General features: G+C 30.9%; 1 protein-coding gene across 2 annotated transcripts in view; it reads left to right on the top strand.

Moving 5' to 3' along the window:
- The first annotated feature begins 466 nt into the window (after positions 1-466).
- Positions 467-23857, top strand: part of CDH9 (cadherin 9) — a 165129-nt gene continuing 141738 nt past the window's right edge. For both annotated transcript variants that reach the window (XR_012414515.1, XM_005556631.4), the window contains exon 1: positions 467-590. The gene's annotated coding sequence lies outside the window, so the exon portion shown is untranslated. The remainder of the gene's footprint in view (positions 591-23857) is intronic.

The raw sequence follows: 23857 nt of genomic DNA, 5'->3' as shown, positions 1-23857 counted from the left end.
ATTTTGACACTGAATTGAAATAGGTAGTTGTAAATTCTGCAGGAACCATACACAAAATTTCTTTTGAGCAACAGCACTCTCCCTGTGATATATATTTTCTACAGATGATTTACAGGTTACAGACATGCTGTGACCTTTCTCTCCCAATTGCAAACAGATTAAGGAGAGCTGATTAACCGAGACTAAAAACACTGTGTCGTTTTTTCTTATGGGGGGTCTTTGACAAAGCCCTCCTTTCTGAGTCCTCCCACTTCATTCGCTTGCAAATCATTGTGTCCAAAGAGGTCTTCAGTCCCCCAAGCCCAAACCTGGCGCCCTGCAGCGCCATCAGCGGCAGTATCTTCCTATTTGAGGGACGTTTCTTATTAATCAGAAACGCTGAATGGAAACCAATCAGATAGAGAGTTCCTTTGGCTTCAGCTTCCTGCCTGTCTGAGTTAAAAGTGATGCTCGAAGAGAAAGCCACACTGAGATGCATGAAGATTCAGCTGTGAAGATACTATAAAAAGAGAAGAGAAGGACCGAGACAGAAGCAACAACGGAATTGTTAGTGCGGAGTAGGGCTAAACTCAGTTCCATTGTTAAGCAAGGTAAGTGTTATTTACTTTGCTTGACAATGTAAGCTATTCAGTTTTTGCTTTCTTATAACGAAGTAGTACAAATATTGCTTTTCTCCTGGTTGCTATATTTTGCTCTCTCTCTCTCCTCTCTCTCAACACTTGGAAGCACATAAGAATACATTTTAGTAGTATTTGAATAAAATGTTTACATGCTCAGTGACAAAACTTGCAACATTTGCTTCTTATTTTACTTTTACAAAGCTGATACCTACTCAAGCTCTTTTTATAGTCCCCATATTTGCATATGAAATATTGTTGTAAAAATAAAACTAAACTTAAAATTGTATCAGTTGATCGTGGTGGCTTTCAATTACTCACATATTTATGTGTTCATGTATATGATTATTATATTAATTTGAAATGGACTCCTGGTCTTCTCATAACTTTTGTTTAAATCATTTGAGTCAAAACTGTCAAAAATAAGGGCATCTTTATTCATAATTGAATAAGAAATGCTTTCTTTATTTTCAATATTATCAATGAAACAATGTATGAATAGTAAAAATGCCACAGATGCATATTGGATGTCAGGATTAAGGTGATCACTCTACCTGGTAAAAGAGGTTTCTTCACATATTTGTGACTCTCACTGAGGTCAACACTTTGAATGTATATATCTGTTAGCTATAATTGTTTTCCATTATTGTAGGCAAATATATCTTAATGTCATGACGACTAGATGAAAGCCACAAGAAAGGGAGAGTGTTTCTAAGGCAAAATTGGCATTGAAAAAAATTGAAGTGATGTGGGAAATACATTGATTTGGTGGATAATTGTTTTATGGTGTTTTCCATCGCATGCTCAAGATGACCATTCACACCAAATAAATTTGTGCAGGTATGCTTGTCTCAATAAAGGCTTGGATTTTAGCTATAAAGTCATCAAAATTCTTTAGTATTGACAGTTAGAGATTGTTACCAGGGTGAAAGTCTCATAATCTGTTTTAAATAACAAAGGTGTCATAAAAAGAAAGTTATTAACTGTAGTAGATAAGTTTACATTTATTTGTATCATCAACTTTTGATGAAGATACAATGGACTACAGATCTGAGGAGAAATTGGTGGTCTTCTCCGGAGATGTGTTGTCATTTTATATTTTGTATTATAGATATATGAGATTCCTAATAGTGATTTTTTCACAAGGTTTCTAAATCTTTGTAGCATGAAGAATGAATGATTTTGTGACATCAAAAAAAGTGGTAACTTTTGCAAGACAGAAGGGAATATTTCTTCATCTCTCTTTGCTTTACCTATGAATTTAGAAGAATTGCCCATCTTCAGGCACAGTCGTTAAGAATGACTTTGATTATTCAAGATTCTCAATTTTGTAAAAAACCTTCTCCTACATTCTGCAGAAGATGAATCCTATTTTTCACATTCAAACACTACATCATTGCTTAGGCAATGCTATGTCAATTGTGAAATACATTTTTGCAACTATAAAACTGGCTAGTCCAGGTTTGAAACATAGATCTTTTGAAAGATAAGGAAAATGAAATAACATGCTATTACAGCACATAGCACCAAAGAACTTGAACATAACATAAATAGCATGTGTTTGTAGTCTTGTCACCAAATATGTTATGGGTTTGACTGAAGTTTTTCCAAATGAGGAGTAGACAAATAATTATATGCACTTAATAGATATATGTTTACATGTTGAAATACCTTCATCTCTATACGTGTTTTGAAAAATGAAAAAGAAAGTAAGATAAGTACATACTAGGAGCAAATCCAATTCTGGAAATAAATAGAAAAAATGCTTTAGAGAAAGCAGAGAGTAGTATGAATTTAAGAGTAATTCACTGAAGTTAGACAGATTTGGTAGTACTAATAAAAACAATAGTCCTGTCAGATAATAATTTTTCTAGGATAAAAAATACTATTTTTCTTTTATTACAGTATTTGAAAGTTTAAAAATCTTTGAAATGGTTTGCATAATTATGCTACTGTTATTGCATTCATTGCATAAAGGAACTACAAATGTCTCATACCATTGCCTGTGTGTCAGAAAAGTACTATATCAAAGTTGATCTTGAAATTATTCTTTTAAATGTTGTGTTGCTCAGCTTGATAAATCGTGTGTTGAATCAGAAGCTCATCTGAACGTCATCCTGCATGGAGGGATTTGTTCTGGTGTTTTCCTATAACCCCTATACATGCCAAGCTTAGCCAATGCTGCGTGCCTTCCATGGTACATTCACCAAGTAAGATTTTTAAAGCAAAGTTAATTTATTTTTTTTTATTCTACTGGCTTAGCTCTATTTAGGCATCAATAGTGATATGAGGCAGATGCTCCTTCCCCCCAATATTTCTACAGTATATGGATGTAGTTAATAAGAATGCTGTAGAGAGTGCTTACAAATTATATAATATAAAATATGCAATTAATGTGGCAGCATATAATATGCAAGAAAGTATAGATTAAGGCGAAAGTTAATTTTTTAAAATGTGTGAATGTGTCATGAATAAACATTGGCTGTAACTTGTTCTCTATGAAAGTAAACAGTCTAGATAGATAATTATTTAATATTAATGTAGATACTTCAATATAACTTATTAATTTGCTATATTCTTTAAGACTAATTTTGCTCACTCAAAGACACATTTAAATATGATGTACAAATAATCTCACATTAGAAAAAAAGGATGTCTTAAAAAATGTCCAGTGTAATACTTTTGACTTCAAGGACACACACATACACACACACACACACACACACACACACACACACACACACAAGTCAATAGCAATATTAACATAGAGTAATTTTGATTCATGGTGAGATTTTTTTGTAATAAAAATTCTATTTAGTTTCTTGGGTATTTTACCTTATAAATCATCTGCTTAAAGTTAAATTTTCTTAAAGAAGAAGAAAGCATGCTAAATAGAATCAAAAGGACATTGATTTAAAATGAGTCTTGTTTGTTTTTACCTGATGCTAAATTTATAAATGTGGTCATTTCTCTTATAGAACATAAAACATGTTTCCTAAGATAAAGCAATTTCTTTCTCTGTATCTTGCATACTTGTTTTCAGAAACAAGTTGTCTTTTCAAAGATATCCCAAATAACTCTCAATAACCATAACATTATCTTATTTAGGTGTTTATATAAAATTTTGGAACTTTAGAAAAGGGGTTTTAACTCTCTCTATCTCTAATTTTACACATGTGAAAGCAGAGGCTTAGAAAGAGATCAGGTTACATATCCAAGACTGTCAAGTTTTACATATATATACACACACACACACACGTGTATATATGTATATATATGCAATATTACGTGGAACCTTAAGGTATTAAGTCATGAAACTCAAATTAGAAATATAGAAAAATACATAAAGAGATGATAGGCAGATAGATAGATAATAGATAAATACATAGATGATAGATAGATAGATAGATAGATAGATAGATAGATAGATAGATAGAGATGTATAGACTATTGAAAACAATGAATTCTGGATTGTTATAAACAATCTGAAAAGGTTTTTTTTTTTTTTTTCTCTTGTGAGTCATTTCAATTTCTCTGCCTGGAAGCACCATTATCCTCATTATTAAAATATGGTAAGGAGTATACAGTGAGGAAAATGTCTTTATAGCACTCTTATACATTTCCATAACAGCCCTACCATGTTAATGCACTTATCCCTAAATTTAGCACTAGAAAGACATGGTCTTCTAGTCACATTACAAATGCAAAGTGCCTGAACAAAAGCAGGGTCTCTGGAGCCTGACCAAGAGACTTCATATTAGCACTTCCAAGAACACCTCTCCAAACATAAAAGTCATTATAATGGATCTCATTGGCTGTGAGAGGAAAGTGGAAACATCGTGGGGTGCTGTGGTCACAGATGCTCTGTGTGTTTGTGAGTGTGTGTGTTTGTGTGTGTGTGAGAGAGATGTATTATTTATTTATATTTTAGGAAGAAAAGTAAAGACAAAAAGAAAAGAGCTGAATATTTTCTTAAAATGACATTCAAGGTTTTTCTGAGTATTTTTTTCTATCTTATTAATTTAGCAAATTATAAACCAGTTGCAGGAGAAACAAGCATTTTTGTATATCTTCCATTTCTCTTGATGAGCAAGGTAATTTTTGACCTCTCTAATTGATCGATGAAACACCAGAGCATATGATGGTTTCATAAATATGTATTAAAAAGCCAACCCCTCATATCAGATTTTGAAATTGGCTCTACAATTCCGAAGTGTGTGGATGACTTCATTTTAATTTCTCCTCCAAACACTAATTCAATTTACAGTGGAAATATAGTAACTAATAGTTATTATTTAAATTTGAATATGAAAGATTTAATATGTTCATTAATGTATTGGATGTTGGTAGAAACATATATCTAACAGAATTTATATTAGAATATGCTGCCCTTGACATACTTTATATATTATTAACACAGTTTCCAAAGCATAATAGACTTTTTCCTCATATTTTGTAAAAGAATATCTTTGGAAAGTCATATGAAAAAAGAAACGATATACACAGCAAGCTGTATAATGGGGGAGACAACAAATAATGCATATAACAAAGTGTAATCCAGGCAAAAGAGCAACAGTAATTCACTTCCTGGGTCAAAAGACATGATATGAAATACACTAGTTTTATAAAACTGGGAAATGAGTCTTAAAAGTTGTCTAAGGGAGTTTTCCCTGGACAATCAGCCAACTCTAAAATGTACTTGTTTTTTCCTACCAAAGCAGGTTATTGTAGTATTATTACATAATTTCTAGAAATGTTTTAAAATATTCACATCTATATGTTATAAATGCTTCACAATATAAAGAACATATAAGAAAAATGTTTTCTTTTTAATTTTAATGGTAATTAAGCTGCAGAAGAAATGTAACAGTTTCCTGTTAAAGAAAACTTAACAGTTCAAGAAAACTTAACAGAAAGTTAACAGAAAACTTAGTTGAAATTACAGACTAACATCTATGTATCTATCTATGTATCTATCTATGTATCTATCTATGTATCTATCTATCTATCTATCTATCTATCTATCTATCTATCATCTATCTATCTATCATCTATGTATGTATCTATCATCTATGTATCTATCATCTATGTTTCTATCTATCTATCATCTATGTATCTATCTATCATCTATGTATCTATCATCTATGTATGTATCTATTATCTATCTATCATCTATGTATCTATTATCTATCTATCATCTATGTATCAATCTATGTATCTATCATCTATGTATGTATCTATCATCTATGTATCTATCATCTATGTATGTATCTATTATCTATCTATCATCTATGTATCTATTATCTATCTATCATCTATGTATCAATCTATGTATCTATCATCTATGTATGTATCTATTATCTATCTATCATCTATGTATCTATTATCTATCTATCATCTATGTATCAATCTATGTATCTATCATCTATGTATGTATCTATCATCTATGTATCTATCTATCATCTATGTATCTATGTATGTATCTATCTATCTATCTATCATCTATGTATCTTCTATTTATATCTTTAAAACTTTATCTCTATATCTGCATATATGTGTTTCTTCATTCATATTTCTGTATGTCTCTATCTATAGCCATGTCTGTGTGTTTGTGTGTGTATGCATCCAGAATACATATGGAAAACAGAAAGAAAGTACAATCAATTAATTCAAAAATTGTGAACATTCAATGTTCACATAAATTAATTATCATATTTAATTATTACAATGGTGTAACAGGAGGAACTAAAGTAACTCCTTAATTAGTCAGTATTAGATATTATATTATAAACGAGTGATAAAATACCATTTGAACATTTTTTATTTTTGGGAAATCTTAAACTCAATTATAGTCCATCTAAAATGGTTGACTTGGATAATTTTTGAATAGGAAAAATTAGAATTTTATTTTTTAGACTGTATCTAGAAATAATTATTCTTTATTGAATGTTCACAATTCTTGAACACCTCACAAAATTTATTATCATTTTACCCACATTTACAGTGGATGAGAAATATATAACATAGAAGTTAATGCTATATCAAACTATGTTTATATAAAAAGTAGATAATTATCAGGAAATAAAATTTTTATAATTTTACGTTGGTCATGTATAATACAAAGCAAACACATTATATGGTGAAATTTTTAAATACTTATTTGGCTATTTTCCCTGAGAGTCAATAGCTCTTAAATATTTGTTGTATTACTTGGTAAATCAACAATGTGCTTGATTGTATATTTATATTAAAAATGATACTAAGTTTAAATAGTGTTGCTTTTTCTTATATGTGATATACAGTAATTCATAAAACAATCAAAGAGAAATATTTTATTACTACGACTTCTTTTAGATTAATATCACAACTTATTAATGTTACAACTTAATAAAGTATTTACACATGTATTAAGCAGGGAGTGGAATAGGTCCAACAGTTGGAAGAAAGAAAATAGTTTTCTGCCTCCCCTAAGTTTTACCAGTTTATCTAGATGATGTGATATATTAAATATGATTTGAATTCAGCTTTGTTCACATACTAGCATTAAATAAAATTCAGATTTGTATTTCTGACAATACATAATTTTCCAAAAATTAAATCATTAATGTATTATAATAATATGTACACTTGTTTATTCAAATGATATTTACCTTTTTTGTTTAGTTTAGAATTCAGATTCCTAATACAATCACTGACAATAAAGAATATTATTATACTTGCAATAAAAATATTTATCTTTATAATTATAGTTAATTTTAGTTTAAAATATGAAGTTCTATTAAAATACAAATTGTGAATATCAATAATAAAGTGCTTTTTAAAAATATTATAGGGTTATTTCAGCATAGTAAGAAGGAGAGTTTTTATCAATAGTCTGTTCATATTTATATATATCTTTCTATATATAGACAGTTAGATACATAAATATGTGTGATGTGTCTCACCCTCACAACTTTGGACCTATGACCTTTGTTAAACTTGGTTTTTCAATAGCTAAATATGTCAGATTATTTTACTTAAATAGGAAAGTAAGTTTCAACTTTGGAAATCATATGTGATTTTAGAAAATTAAGAAGAGAATTGTTCTGATAAAATTTCTTGAAATAAGTATGTGTCAGCAAGCTACTGGGAGTTCATAAGCATTTATACCCAAAGATTAATGTTGAAACCTCCAGAGACCAAATGACAGAATGAAGACAAGAGAGGGGTGGGAGTCCACAGCAGATTCAGTAGCACAGTCACATAACAGTTTACATTGAAACATGTTGCCACTGTAGACCTTTTGCTCCTCCCAGACCTATTAGGCATGCAAGTTTGCTAGTTGACAGATAAAGCATTGGCTTTGAAATCACTGCAACCCTTTATTAAACATGGGCAAGAAAATTCTTCTATATACCTAAAACTAAACTAGGTCTGTTGAAGTCTTACACCAAATAAATTTTTTTAACACACATTCAGGAAATAATACAATGTCATTGTAGGATAAATATATGACTTATGTATGTCATATTTATATTGCAAAGATCATAAATTGTAGTCTTCCTAAATTACAAGAAAATGTGAGTAAAAGGCCTATATAGAAAGAATGTGAGTACATTCTAACCAGATTGCAAATTCTACTTAGGTTATCTGTTTGAAGGAATGTATCCTGACCACTTAAAAGTATTATTTTGTTCTATAAAATATGAATTTGAAAGAATATCTTGAAAAATAAGTAACTATTTTATCATTTTAGAATTCTATGTATATTCACACAACATAGTGGTTTTCTATGAAGAAGAGATGTTTTATAAACCTTCAGTGATATGAATTTTTTATTAAAATAGCAGTTGTAATCATATATCCAATTCTATTTATGTAATGTTTTACTTACATTTCTTTCTCAGATTTTGGCTTATGTTAAGCGCTTTGTATGAAAGTGATCTTTAATTACCTTCATTGTGAGAAAAATTTAAACATATTAAATAATCAACTTGAAAAAAGTAGATTTGTAACCAATGTTAGCATACAGAAAAGAAAGTATATAAGTTAAGACTACAGAAGATATTTTTAGTAGTTAGCATGTGATTTAAAATGTTCTAGATAACATATATACTAAAAAAATCAAATAATATATCAAGTATATAATTATATATAGATGTGAAAAATTACTGTTACCATATTTAATATGCTAGATTCATGTGCTGAGTGTTATATGTATTTGCTCCTTTAAATATAATTATAATCTTTGAGGAAAGATATCCACACTCATCTCCTTCTGTATTTTTTTTTGTTATGCTTTAATTCTAAATCATTTGATGGCTAAAGTAAAGTTGACTTAGGTTGTATGTCGTCTACTGCTTTCTAACAGATTCAGCATAAATCTATACTGATACTTAGAAAGCAGATAGGTTTTCTTCTTACAATAAGCTGTGATGACTTATTTATATTTTTGCTTTTGATCACCTGTGCTTCTTAATTCAGTACAGCTTTTTTTAATCCCTGCTTCTCTGCTACTTCTGTTTCCATCCCTCCTGCTTTTCTACTTTCCCTGGTTCATTATTCCCTACCCCGACTCCTCCTCTACTTCAAAGACAGAATAAATTTAACTAAAAGTGCTTCTCCTTTTTAACTGGGCATTCATTTTGGGAGATTACTCAGTTAATTGCTACAAAAAGTGGCTTTTCCAACACAAGAAACTCCTTAGGTGTGGAAACTAATAAAAATGGGTCAGCGTATTTTATGGTTAGCTTTAGAAGCTCTTCTCCTCTCCTCCGTCTCTACTACGGGAAATGAACTTTAGAGACAGTTGAGTATTACCAAGGTCACAATTCACAGAGAAGAGATAAGTAGAATGAGAAGTACTTTTACTAACAAGAGGACCTGTCCACACGTCCAACAACGCAGCCCTGCAGGTATACAGGTATATGAGGATTTTGGAGAACTGTTAAGAAAAACTGAGGCTTGAAAAGCAAAGGATATCCTTGCATACTTATTACTACCTTTAACGGAGGTAGGTGGAGTGGAGAGACAAATTGACAAAATGTTTTTATACTGCCTGCTTGGCCTCGGGAGCCCCATAATGGATGTATCTAACTTTCACATTAAGAAGCTGATCTTGTGTCTCATTTCCATTTCATAGCAATGTCAGTCCATCTTATAATTTGCAGGTGTAGGAAGCAATGCTTCTCCTAACACCACCACTGTAGTGTGATCTCCCAAATGTGTGTAGGTTCATGGATAAGTCTATTTGGGATCCCGTATGAGCCGTTCACTTTCCTATCATTTAGACTCGCAATCAGGAAAAATATCCTTAGATTTTTTTGTAATAATGTATTCATCCATCCGTTAGCTAATTATTTCATCTTCTTACATTTAAAAATTCTCCTTATTGAACATTACCACATCTTAGGCACTGTGCTGTGGTGAGGCTGCACCTGCTGCACTGGGAAAACCACCTTCGCTTGGAGACCACTGTTTCAGACAACTTCAGATAGAGATTCCTTTCTTGTCATTGTGATATCTACTTGTAACTTTCTCTCTACCTCTCTCTGACTTTGTTTTGCCTAGATAGCTTGGAACTGATCTTTATTCCACTTCTATTTAATAACATTAAATTCATTCCAAGAAAATTTTGCTTAGCATACTATATTTTCTCTTTGGTACAAACATCCAATATTGCTCCAATTCTATGAGACATATTTTATAGATTATACCCTACTGGTAACTAACCCTGTGTGAAGTGAATTCTCTTTGATATTGCCTCTAAAATTGAAACCAATAATCTTAATATGAAATAACCCAATAATTACACTATAACATTTCACATTAGTTTAAGGTCATGTTTTCATTACTCCTCAATGCTTCCAGAAGTTTCACATAAAAAAAAAAATTCCATAATTTGTAATTATCTCTTTTAAAATAAGACGTTGTCAAATGGAGTGAGATATAATCTTTACTATATCTTAAATTGGCCTTTCCTATTTAGTCCTCGGACCATTCTTTGGAAAATTAATACCTTTTGTGCCATATTATTTAAACAATCTTTTAGTTGTTCCCCTGGCCAACAATTCCTTTAACTACTGATACATTCTACAAAATATAATTTTGTAAAGTAGGAATGTCTTCAAGTAATCTTCTCTTTCCTAATCCCTACCAACACTCTATCACATCCAGAAATGTAAATCAGTACTCTACAGACTTGAATCTAAGTTTTTGGTTTTTGGCAATTGGGTTTTTTCCTGTATTTTAATTTTTTCTGCTATATTCTGAGTCTTAAAATATGGTTTTTCATTTATATCTATAAACCAGTACCTAAAAATATACTTGAAGCAGAATTTTGTCAGGAAACACTTTAGGAATTGAATTATCTCCAAGTGTACTTTCAAAAATCACTCTAGTGAAAATCACTCTCGTCAAAACAGATACCACACTTTATGGAAAAGACTTGTCCTTGCCTGACTCCATGCCCTTTTTCATATGATTCCCGGTTATTCAAATGCCATTCTCAACTACCTGTCCATTACAACAGTACCTATCTATCAAGCCCTATGTAGTATATAGTAAATTCAGAAAGCGGGGTCTAGGATATTTACTTCTACAAAGAATTTATTTATTTATTTATTTTGAGACAAGGTCTCACTCTGTCAACCAGACTGGAGTACAGTGGCAGGATCTCAGGTCACTGCAATTTCTGCCTTCCGGGTTCAAGTGATTATTGTACTTCAACCTCCCGAGTAGCTGGGACTACAGGTGTGCGCTTCCTTGCCCAGCTAATTTTTGTATTTTTTGGTAGAGATGGATTTCACGATGTTTGCCAGGCTGGTCTCGAACTCCTGCACACAAGTGATCTGCCCACTTCAGCTTCCCAAAATGCTGGGATTACAGGCGCGAGCCACTGCCCCGGTCTAGAAATTCTTGACCACAAAAATCTGATGGCTATTGCCCTATAATGTCAAAATGAACATTTTAAATAGTCAAAACTATTCTGAAATCTGTCTAAAAATACTGTATTTATGTTTTAATTTGAGTTTACTGGAAGAAAGTCTACAGCTTTCATGTTATCCATGGAGAGTTTCTATATCCCCCCCCAAAATGTATGGACTGCTTAACAGTTCATGAATTAAAACATTTATGATCAACAACACCATTTTATCAGAATAAAAACAAAAGTGCACTAGACTGATGATGCCAGCCCCATGCACGTGGAGACCCGCGATCTCCTCCCAGCTCCCACATTTACTTACTCCGTTTTGCTAGTAGGTTATCTTTACTTCTGGGTGCAAATTGTCTCATGTGTAAAATGTAGTAAACAAGAAGTTTAGCAGGCAGTATTTTATGATAGTCAGGGTAAGGGCAGGTAGAGTCCTGGAGCCAGACATCCTACCTACAAAAACCAGTTTTACTCTATACCTCATGTGCGAGTTTGAGAAAGTCTTTTAATGCCTTGGCGCTCCAGAAGCTTTCTGTGCGAAAGTAAGATATTAGCAGTAACTGCATTATAGGGTTTTATGAGGAGACACAATTGATGGCTTCTTTAATGGCTACCATTATTCTTAAGAAGGTTATGGTTCAGGTTCTTATATCCGGGTAAAGGGTATTGGTTCCCTCCATATGCAAAAGTAGGAGAGAAGCCTAGATTAATTTAATGATTAATTTCATTGTTCTTGAAATTAGATAAGCTAAGTCTGAATGTAAATATTCACATCATAAGGTTCCTTAAGTTGACATAGCACACAATAGAAATGCTTTATATTTTGAACAATTTTGTGTTGCATGTTGTATTACTTGAAATTAATATAGAATACTTAATATCATAGATATTTTATCGCTTGAAGTTAAAATGAGTATATTACTCATGGATCTTGGAGATATGAGTGAATGATGAAAATCTTTTAAATCAATAATAATAAAATTTCATAAGCTCTCATATCATAATCTATTTTAATGCCAAGTATTTGACTTTGTTTTTTTTAATCTTTTTATGACTTCCCCTTTTTAGTCTTTGAATTACATTAACAACCATAAAGTAAATGCCATTTGTGACCTTAAAATTAATATAACTTATAAAAGATGATTCATTTATATAAGGATTTTATTGTGGTTTGAAAAATATGATTCTAACAAAAATGGTAATAGTGATTGCATACTTGTAAGTAACATTCACCAAAATTAATTTGAACAGTATTTTTTGGTGAATGTTAATGATTTACTGGTTTCTCCAATGCATTGTCAACTGGCGTTAATGCTTATAAAATATACAAAATATTTAAATTTATATTACTTACTAATTTTTTTCTATAGTGAAGCATTAGCACCAAATGTTTATTCAAACATTGCTATGCATCAAGCATTTTTCTGGATGCCAGTATTATAGCAGTGAGTATGATGCAAAGTTTTTAATCATAAGAAGGTATTTTCTAGAGCAGTGATACAAATAACAAAAAGAGGAATTAAAAATATGTTTAAATTCTGTGGAAACAGGTAGTATGATGGAGAGTGACTGGAGAGGTAAGCAGAGATTTATGAACGTGGCAAGAGAAGGTTTCTCGAAGAAGGTGACATTTGAATTGAATCCAAATGAGGAGAAGGAAATATTATGACACACACCATTTTGGGTAGAAAAAAATGACAGGTGACACAACCCTGGTATGTTAATGAAATTTACCCATGTTAGAATAGAATTCTAATTCTAGTTAATTTAATTCATAAATCCCACATTGTTATATTTGCTTATCTCAGTAATTATAAACGTATAATAAGAATGTGAACTGGACACTTTCCACTTCTTGTTTCAGTGTTTTATTAATTAAAACCTACATTTTTCTATTTTTTCTTGCTTGATTAAATAAGATATTCCAATATGATGTAATGCTCATCTTTTTATGTATACAAAGTTAGAATTTCATTAAATATTGCTATTTAATAAATTTCAAGCAGAAATTTCAAACAACTATTATAGAGAATTAAAATTTTAACTGTGAGTGTCCAAAAACTTAGTCCTCCAGTGCCTCCTGGTTATAAGTGAAAGACGTACTGAAGCTGAGGCAGGAAGTGGGATCTTAGTGTAAGGATACATATCAGTATATGTCACTGTCGATTTCTGTATGTTTATTTATAATAATACAGGACACAATCTTACAACTCTCCAAAAAATATAATTATGTAACAGGATTGATGCTCCTCTAGTTTGAATGTTGAGGAAGGTTCTATTCTTCATGGAGGCACGAGGGAATAAAAACCTGTTGCTCTAGACTTCTCTCAAATGTTGCCAAAGGTCAAGTCCTTCTCTATCTGTGTGATGTTTTACCTTGAACATTTTCCATCCTTTTAGTACAGTTTCCAAAAGAAGGAAGCTAATTACATGATGGCAGTTCTTCTCTACTTCCCAGAAACTGTTATCTTGCAGGTTCCACTGTTAGCACTTTGTCTATTGTGTCATGCCCACCTTTATTTCTTTGGTACTTTTATGGCTTCTCTTCCCTCTTTATTGATTTATTATTTTGATGATCTTCAGTTTAGCTTTCTGAGCTAATTGTACTAAAGTAACCTGTGTTTCTTTGTATCAGGACTCTGGTCAGTACCCTGATTGGTCTCCAGTTATTTTCCCTACAATATCTGTATTAGGTTATGAGCCCAGTCATCTTTTCTTGAATCTCCTGATAAACAATGTATTCACTAAACATTGAACTTTAAGCTCTTAGCAGAATGCTTGGATAACTTTCCTTAAAAATACCTGCAAGCAAGTTACTCAAAATATATTGATAGGTCTATACCGTTTGTATGAATTAAACAGTTGTAATGACAATATTCTTTCCCCAAATAACACACAGATAATATGCTTCTCATTCTACACAATAGATTGCACATTTTGGCTGAAATGTTGTAAGAAATCAATAAAACTCAATTTGGATTTTTAAGATTATATCACAAAAAATTAATAGATATTTTCTATAAGGAAATGCAACACTGTATTTTGGGTAAATCATGTTTTGCTAAATTATTATTTTTTCTTCATTGCTTAACTATCATCCTAAATCATATGCTGCATTGTAAATGGTATGGTATTTATGACTTTTGATCCAATAACAACTTTATGCCTCCTACTTTCTTGAACCTCCATTCCCAGCTCAAACTGCTAGCCCTATGTTTTCAGCTAGAGTAGAAATCAACTCTAGCATACCTAAATATTAAACGCAATGGTTAAAAATTCAGGCTGTTAGTCAGAACATAAGTTTCATCTCTTGCTTCCAATGTCATAGCAATTAATTTATTTCGTTTCTCCAAATATCAGTTTTCTCATGCAAAAATGTAGATAATTAGAATTCTTGGAATTGTTGTTAATGACTGTGGTAATGCAAGTATCAAAGAGCTTATTGTTATTCCTGTTTATTATTATTATATTCACTCAAATATACACTCAAACTGTCAGTTTCTAATAGTGACTCAAGATAATTTCACTACTGTGTTTGAGAAGAGTAGTAACACTTTTCCTTACATGTTTTAGTTTTTCTTGCCTAGACTCTTAAGAAGGTGTAAAACAAAACGTAATTATACCTCAAAATAAATGATTGAAAAGGTGTTTTGTCCTGAATAGGATTTTACTTGATGTGATACTACATTTTTTCAAAAGAAATTTACACTGGCTTTTAAAAACACCATATAATTAATCATGAATGCAGAGTGGGAGTAACAATAAGAACATATTGAAAAAATTGAAAAATTGTTAAAAATTATATAAGCAGTCATACTTTCCAAGGACATGGAGAATAAAAAAACTCTCCCTTTTATGAGAGTATGAAAAAAGATTTGAAAATGTAAGAAAAATATGATTCTTAGAAAATATTTGTCCAGTTTTCATCATTAATAAAAAGAGAGTCAATTTAAAATGGTTTCTAATGAAATTAAATGCTATGTTTATTTTATTTATTTATTTTTTTATTTTTGAGGCAGAGTCTGCCTTTGTCACCCAGGCTGGAGTGCGTGGCATGATTGCGGCTCACCACAATCTCAGCCTCCTGGGTTCAAGCAGTTCTCCTGCCTCAGCCTCCCGAGTAGATGGGACTGCAGGTGCCCACCACCATGCCCAGCTAAGTTTTGTATTTTTAGTAGAGATGGGGTTTCACCATGTTGGCCAGACTGGTCTCGAACTCCTGACCTCAGTCTCCCAAAGTGCTGGGATTACAGGCATAAGCCACCATGCCTGACCTTTACACACTATTTTTAAATAAAAATGTTAATCCTACAAGATTTTATTTCTATTGGATAAAAGATCTTTAAATTAAGAAAAGAATAATTCAATATGGTCACGGATTATTACAGCAAGAAGAAAGCAAATTTACATTTCAATTAACTAGACTGATTTTACAAGTAAGAATACCAAGACCCAGATAAATTGTTTAAAAAGTGATCCTGCAACAAACAAACAAACAAACAAAAAAGAGTAGAATCCAGGCCTACTGGAGTAGTTACATAGATAAGAATGCATTATCAATGAGAATCTGCATATTTTTACAAAATTATTTTTGTTTCATAATCCTTTACATGTAAAATATGGCATTGTATTTAGCGTGAGTAACAAACAGAGAAAAATGAGTACCATTGAATTCACTGCTGTGGTTGGGCCTGGCTTTCTACGAAATTCTTTCTAAAACAAAAGTATGATGAATCAACTGAGCCTCCCGAGTGAAGAAGAAAGAATTGATTTATGCAAAGTGTCTATTCTGGCTTTCAGTACTAAAGTAGAGTTAACTAAACTTTTCCCAAATTATATGTGGTGGAATTACACTCCACCATGCACATTACACCATTAGTATTGTAAAGAGGGCAACTGATGGGAGTCAAAAGGTCAGAGAGAGGGATCTTGTATTCATTTTCCACACTGGGGCTTAATGTCTTCATTTTTAAAATGATGGAAGGAGGCTAGAAGACATCTAAGGGCTCTTTCAGTTTCAAAGTCATTTACAACTTTGCTTGAAAATAGTCATATTAAACTTTCAACCACTTTTGTAATAAGCTTCCATCTTATAAGTAAAAAAAAAAAAAAAAAAAAAAAAATGCAAATAACTGAACTACTTGAAAGTATCCAAAAGCCTAAATATCATGGCCTCAGACCTGACCTCCTTGAAGACCTTTTCTAACATGTGGAGTCCTCTGTGTTGGTGACCGGTTTAGCACCAGAACTGGTCTGTTCCATTGACTTCCATATTGCGTAAATTTCCCCACCTTGATATCAGTGTTTCTGTGTGTAAAAAGAATGTGATTTAGAATTTCATTATTGTCCCACATATTCAGAAATGTATTTGTTTACCCTGTCTACAGAACACTCTCCTTAAACTGTGCAGTCCAGACAGTCACATCTATCATTACCTGGTAACAAATTCAGTTATCAACCACCTCAAAGAAACGTATGTTTCAGTCATCAGTTATCGATTTTAAATTATTTGTGTGGTACAGATAATTCAATTAGTAATCAACTCATTGGATTGAACCCACTATATATGTTTCTGCGACTGTAACATTGTGCTATGTTTGCTACTATTTGCATATACAAATTATTTTTATATCAAGGAATTGTATGATATGGAGAAATTTGTCAATACAACTGTTCAATCCTTTGAAGAACACAAGGTATAGATGTCAGTCTGACAATTTTAAAGGTAAATGTTGGAATCATTCAAAGAATAAATAATTCTAATGTCCAATGAATCCTTTAAAAAACTCAATTTTTGAAAAACTAGATTTAAAAAACAATGTACAATTAGTTATTTCATTGAGAGATTACATATTGGCATGTTTCTGAAATTCTGTGCTTGCTGTTATTTCATTGGTTTATATATTTTAAAAAATTATCTGTAAGGCACTTCAGATACTAGACACATCAGAAATTACTATTCTTAACCATGTTTTATCTATAGTGATATGGGAGTAATAAGAAAAGCATGAAGGTGTAAGATAAGCACCCCCAATTCACAAAAGAGCAACACCCTCTCTTTCAATGTAATGTCTCGAGGAAACATAACAACACGAGAGTATCCGATAGTGAATTAAACATTTTGTTTTCGCAGTCTGTTTACATGAAAATTAATTATTTATAGGTAAATTATTTCCTCTCCTTATGATTTCCTTCTGGAGTTAAAGATTTCTTTCTGATGTTGTGAAGAAGGAAATTAATCTATTCACTAATTAAATTAATCCTGTTGTAAAATACCATTTTACAATAAAGTTCTACAGATTCTCTTTTACTCTAGCAATGAACCTTTATTTATAATGGTATCTTGCCCGAGTCTATGGGGAACTTGAGGAGCAGCTGTGTTGGATAAACCACACATAATTAGCATACAGGATCTCTTTGTCAAAATCTTACACACTCCTGTTCTGTACTTTATAACTGCATCATATTTTATACTATTTTAAAAGATTATTCATGTGTATGGAAACAGCTTCAGTGTTATTAGTCTTACTTGTTTAAGTGTAGAGAAATAAATCATATGATGGAAGTTATATGAGGCTTATATGATTTTTCTCCTTCCTTTATAAGACTCAAAATTTAAGAAGAAATTTTAGTTAATATTTCTTCCTACTTTTATAATTTATTTTTATTATTTTCTGATTGTTGAAAAATAATTTTCTTCTGGGGGAATATACAATTGCCGATCATAAGTTAAGCACTGACTATCAATATGTCAACATTAATAAGTCAACATCAAACTCAGTTAAATGTACATATATACACAGTGTGCAATTCATGTGTAAAACTGCTCTAAACCTCACATTCATAAAACCAAACTGCTTAACACAATGCTTTAGCTCCCTCTTTTGGAAGGCCCAGATTATAATATGAAAATAGGAGAAGCTGCCCTAATATGCCCTCATTTCTACTGGCATTTTATAATATTTGAGTCAATGATTTTTATTCCATGATTAAACTCTATAAAATAATAATTTAAATCATTTTTCAAAAGAAAGTAAGCCAAATCTACACTTACAAATAGTTTTGCTAGTTGATTTCTCAGTCATAGAACACTTCCCAAAGTTAAGGGTATATTTTGATAAGAGTGTTTTAATACACATTATTCTAAATGAATTAACAGTCAATTCTATGAGTGTTTTAAAATACAATTTATCTAAATAAAATATCTGAGCTCTATTATCCCACCAACTATGTACTAGCTATCCTTCAAGCATTTAATAACCAAGAAGAACTTTAAAATGTATTGAACACTAGGCATATATATATATACACACACACACACACACACACATATATATATATATACACACACACATTATATATATTCTTTTGGGGTGAATTCTTATCTTAAATGTTCTTAAAGTTTTTTCTCAGTTATTTTCATAATGGCATAGAAAATAATACATCAAGATTGAGATGTATAAAACAAAAGTGTGTACAACTTTCTTAAAAATATATATATAATTAATAATAATATGCACATAAACACTTAAGATAGACATATATCTTATAATAGCATCACTTAAAATAATTCAAACTAACACTAAAATAATTCAAGCTACTAAAAAGCAAATTATCATCACATTTGTTTTTTTTTTGTTTATTATTCTGCAGTAATTAAGTATAATATTAAAATGTTTAATATTTAATAGCAGTAAATGCCAACTATGTAAATATAAAATTCATGGAATTGTTGGTTTCCAGAAAAAAAGAAGTTAAGTTATTATTTTAAGTATCTAAAAGTATAAATGCAGAGGTATATTTTCATTTTTATTTTTAAGCTATTTAAACGTATTTGTTTAACCCTTTGGAAACAAATAACTTTTTTAAATAATTATTTTTAAAAATTAAATATTAATTGACATGGCATTATTTGTACTCAAAATAACATAGTAGACAATTCAGATAATTTAGTTTACATATTTAAATACTATAAATCTATATTATGAAATATTAATGCCATCACAAATTATAGAAAATAAATTGTGATGAATATGTTATCACAGAGAAGTCAGAAGAAAGAATATAAGTTAATATCATCTATTCCAGGGATGTCTGCTTTCTAAACCCAACCTTCCAACACGCTGACTTCTTGTAATGTATTTCATTTCACAGATACTTTAAATTGCAATCATTGTTTGGAGAATTCAATAATATGAAAATACTTCAAAGTCCATATGTGGTAGATGAATATTAAGAATTTCACATGTAGAGAAATGACCCTGTCTTAAATTTTCTACTATATTTAAAACTTATTTTATTTCAAAGGGTATATAAAATTATTGTTTCCAACGAGTGAATTTAAAACTCTCCCTCATTTGTGTTGGTTTATTTATTATTTACGTATTTCATAAGTGAATGGCCAATGCTTTCCCAGCTAAATGGGAGCTGAGTACTATCTTTGTACTACATTTTCTGCTCTGTGTGGGTTAAGAAATATGCAAAAGTTTTACCATGAGCTTGGTTTCAGCATATGTAAATGCTACATATAACAATTACATTACCTCAACCTGCTCACAAAATGACACCAAGATCATAAAAAATAACGCTAGATAATTTACTAATATTTTCTAATGACAGTAACAGAATAGAGTGAAATAATTACAAAGTAGACTGGGATTAATTATAGGTTATAAAATGTGTTAAATAATGTTATTTTTCAAATATTACATACAAATTACTAAGATGAAGTTAGCATTTTAGAAAAAAACAAAAAAACAAATTTTAGAAAACATTCAAAAATGTCATTATTTGGAGATAGTCTAGCTAAACTATGACATCAAGTTTATTAATATCTGCATCTTCCTTGCTGTACTCTCATCTGTAATAGAAGATGTACATCTAGGTTTTCCATTCTTCCATAGCTTTCCTTTCTCGTCATACCCAAATATTTCATTCTAGTTCATCATTCTATGAAATTGAGTCTACTTCACCAATTATTTCAATTCTGAATTTCACCTGTTACTACTTTTTTGGGATTCCTCCCACAATTTCTGGGCGGATTTCAGTGCTTAGCCTAAATTAGGTTCTTCTTGTTTATCCCAGCAGTACTATTAATAGGACATAATAATATAGTAATAATCATAAAAACAAACTTTACAATGGGACAAAGGAATGAAGATGATGTAGGAAACACAAAGCCTGAGGAAATAAAGACTAAAATCCAATAAATCACTGCTAACTCAAAATTCTGTTGTCCTGGTAGTGCCCCAGTCCAGACTGGACTCTGGACATCTAGGAGTCCCTTGCTCTCTGCTTGCTGTTGTGTAGCTGGTTTACATCTTCCTAACCAAGAGGTACTACCCTGACACAAATTTTAATTTGAGACTCCAAAATCCTCAATCCTTCTCAGATTGTAAGACAAGATTTTCAAAAATAATATAATTTACTCTGATAATATTATCCCAGAGGTACCAACATTAAAAAATACACTATTAAAGAGAATGCTTAATATCTCAGTATGACACATAAGCGTTTGGATGTCTCTATTAAAAAGCGTAGGACCGTCACTTAAAATATATCTACTTGATTACATGATTTAGAGGGCTCCCTGGGAACAGAAAGAGATTTCCATAAAGACAAGTTGAACTTACTAATAGTGGAATCTTAGAAATAAATGTTGTACATTTTGTTAATAATATTTTGTCTTTAATTACAACTACATAAAGGTCAGAAATATTTGATATTATTTCTCTCTGAATTTTATATATATATATATAATTTTACATGTATGTGTATATGTATTTAAATAAAGATGATGTATACCTGAGGAAAATTCTATATACAATATGTGAAAACAAATTTTAAAAATTCTCTTCCCATGTATAAATAGAAGCTTAAATCAGTTTAAATGGCTTTTCAATTTTGGGGTTGCCAAAATTTATGAAATAGCCCATTTGTAATATAGAAGTCAATCCAAATGATCTTCTGAAAAAGCAAATAGATCTTAACCTGTTTTTTTTTTTTGTAAAAGTAAATGAAAATTATGATTTGTGTCTCTCAACCTTATTAGAACCGATGCTTGTTTTTACTGTTCTGAACAGAAACAAAATCAAAGTTAATATTACCATCATATATAAAGCATTTCACAAAAGTTGTCAACGCAATTTTCAAAGCATAATATAAATGAGAAAGTAAAGAAACAATGCATACTAAAATACATACTACATCACCAGTACAATATAATGTACATTAAAGAACCTGATGTAAATGATGAGTTGACGGGTGCTGACGAGTTGATGGATACAGCACCCCAACATGTCACAAGTATACATATGTAACAAACCTGCACGTTGTGCATATGTACCTTAGAAATTAAAGTATAATTTAAAAAAATAATAAAATTTAAAAAAAGACTAAAAAAAATAAATAAAAGAATCTATATGTGAATTAGACAGGTAGAAACGGAGATAGATCAAGGAATGCTGGATTCCTGCCAGCTTCTACCTCCTGAGTGCCTTTGCCTTCAGCAATGCGGCTTTCTAAATGTTTTTTAATGACAAGTTTCTAAACAAAATATACTTTGGTCTTCCCTTGATTTATGAGGTAGTTGGAAAATTCAGCATACTTTATGCGAAACTTGATGACAAAATAGATATAACTGAGTGTTAAAACATTGAATAAATAAAAACTAAAACTAAAACAAACAAATTAACAAAAAACACTGAAGGACTAAGTTAGATCTTAGGCGCAGATATGTTGTGAACAGGCTTTTCACCTATTTAAGTGTGCGGCAGGAGAAAATGCTTTGACATTCGGGACTCCTTTGGTCTTTGCAGAGCATATAGCTTGCCCCCCAAATATTTTCAGTGGACCCAAGCATTGTAAAACAGAAAAGCAATCCCTCTGAGCATTTTTTTTAAAATTCCCTTGAGTGGAAATCATTTCTTCAGTTGAGGACCACTAATTGAAATAATTAAGGAAAAACAATAATATTTTTGGTGTTAGGAAAATAAAGGACAATACCAAAAATAACAGTGAGTCTTTCTGTCACCTCAACTTTCTTTCTCTACTATTTTGTTTCTTCATTCTCAATGTACCTGAAGAGTATGTGTGTCTCTTATGATTAAGGTAATACAAGAATGAAATAGTATTTTTTGAAAAGTGCTTTGACATATATATGACAAACAGCAACAACAAACAAAACAAACAGTGAAGAAGAATAGAAAGAAACATAGAAAGGACAGAAAGAATAGGAAGAACAGTTTTGGCCTGAAGAGTTTCTCCAGTTATTAAACTTGAAGCTTGTGATACAAACAAAGACATAATTTAAAAATGACAAAACTTGTTAACATTCCGGATTTCAGAGCTCCAAGTGATGTGGACACAAATGTTTAGAAAACCATAAAGATTTAATATTGAGTGAATAAAAGTGCTCCCTTTATTTCTGTGGATCAAGAAACAATGTGCTCTTTGAAACTTTCTATGTGCTTCTTTATTTTTTCTCTCAATCTCACCAAAATCTCACAAATAAAAAGCTTATAACCTGTGTTTTGACTCTTAAATGCATTTTTAATGGCTAAAAATAACAGAAATTTATTTTATGGATAATTTATACATTGGTTTTAAATCACTTTTAGATTTAAAGCTACTACTTTTGGAGAAAATTATGCTGCCAGTTATACTAAAATTCCTTTCAAAATGGACAGAACTAAATTATCAGATTCTGAAATGCTATATTTGGAAAACTCAAAGCTCACAAATACCTAAACCTTAAAAATACATTCTTATGAAATGTATAACATATGCATTTTAAGTATATTGGAAAAATGGGTTCTCTTTTTGAATTTATGGCATACTCTAATATGTATAATAATTAAACTTTTTATAAGTCCTGTAATTGTTTGTGCTCACATGGTGGCATTTTCTCATGAGTAGTGTACTTTTTCATCAAACGATGATCTCTCCTCAACCCCGTACGTCTATTTATTCTATCACTGAATGATAAAAATGACTTTTAAATGCATGGCTAAAACTTATACTTGACATTATATCAGTATTCTCAAAAATCCAAGATAGAATTGGTTAATAGTAGATACTCACATGCTGGTATTGTCATGTTGGAGACTTATTGAGATATTACAGTATTCATTTCTGAGGATGGTTACAGTTAAGGAGAAAACAGCTGTTTAAAAATAATGATTATTCATATTAAATCATGTGGAAATGTTAAAGGATAGATTATCTCACTAATAAAAATTATGTAAGATGTCAGTACATGTTTGAATCCGTCTTTGTCTTTACAATCCCCTTTCTATTTACCTAAGTCGGTTCTGATGATGACTGATGA

Source organism: Macaca fascicularis, chromosome 6 (genome assembly GCF_037993035.2).
Source record: "Macaca fascicularis isolate 582-1 chromosome 6, T2T-MFA8v1.1".
Classification (NCBI taxonomy): domain Eukaryota; kingdom Metazoa; phylum Chordata; class Mammalia; order Primates; family Cercopithecidae; genus Macaca; species Macaca fascicularis.
The sequence above is the reverse complement of the archived record's forward strand: the minus strand, read 5'-3'. Positions and strand labels throughout refer to the sequence as shown.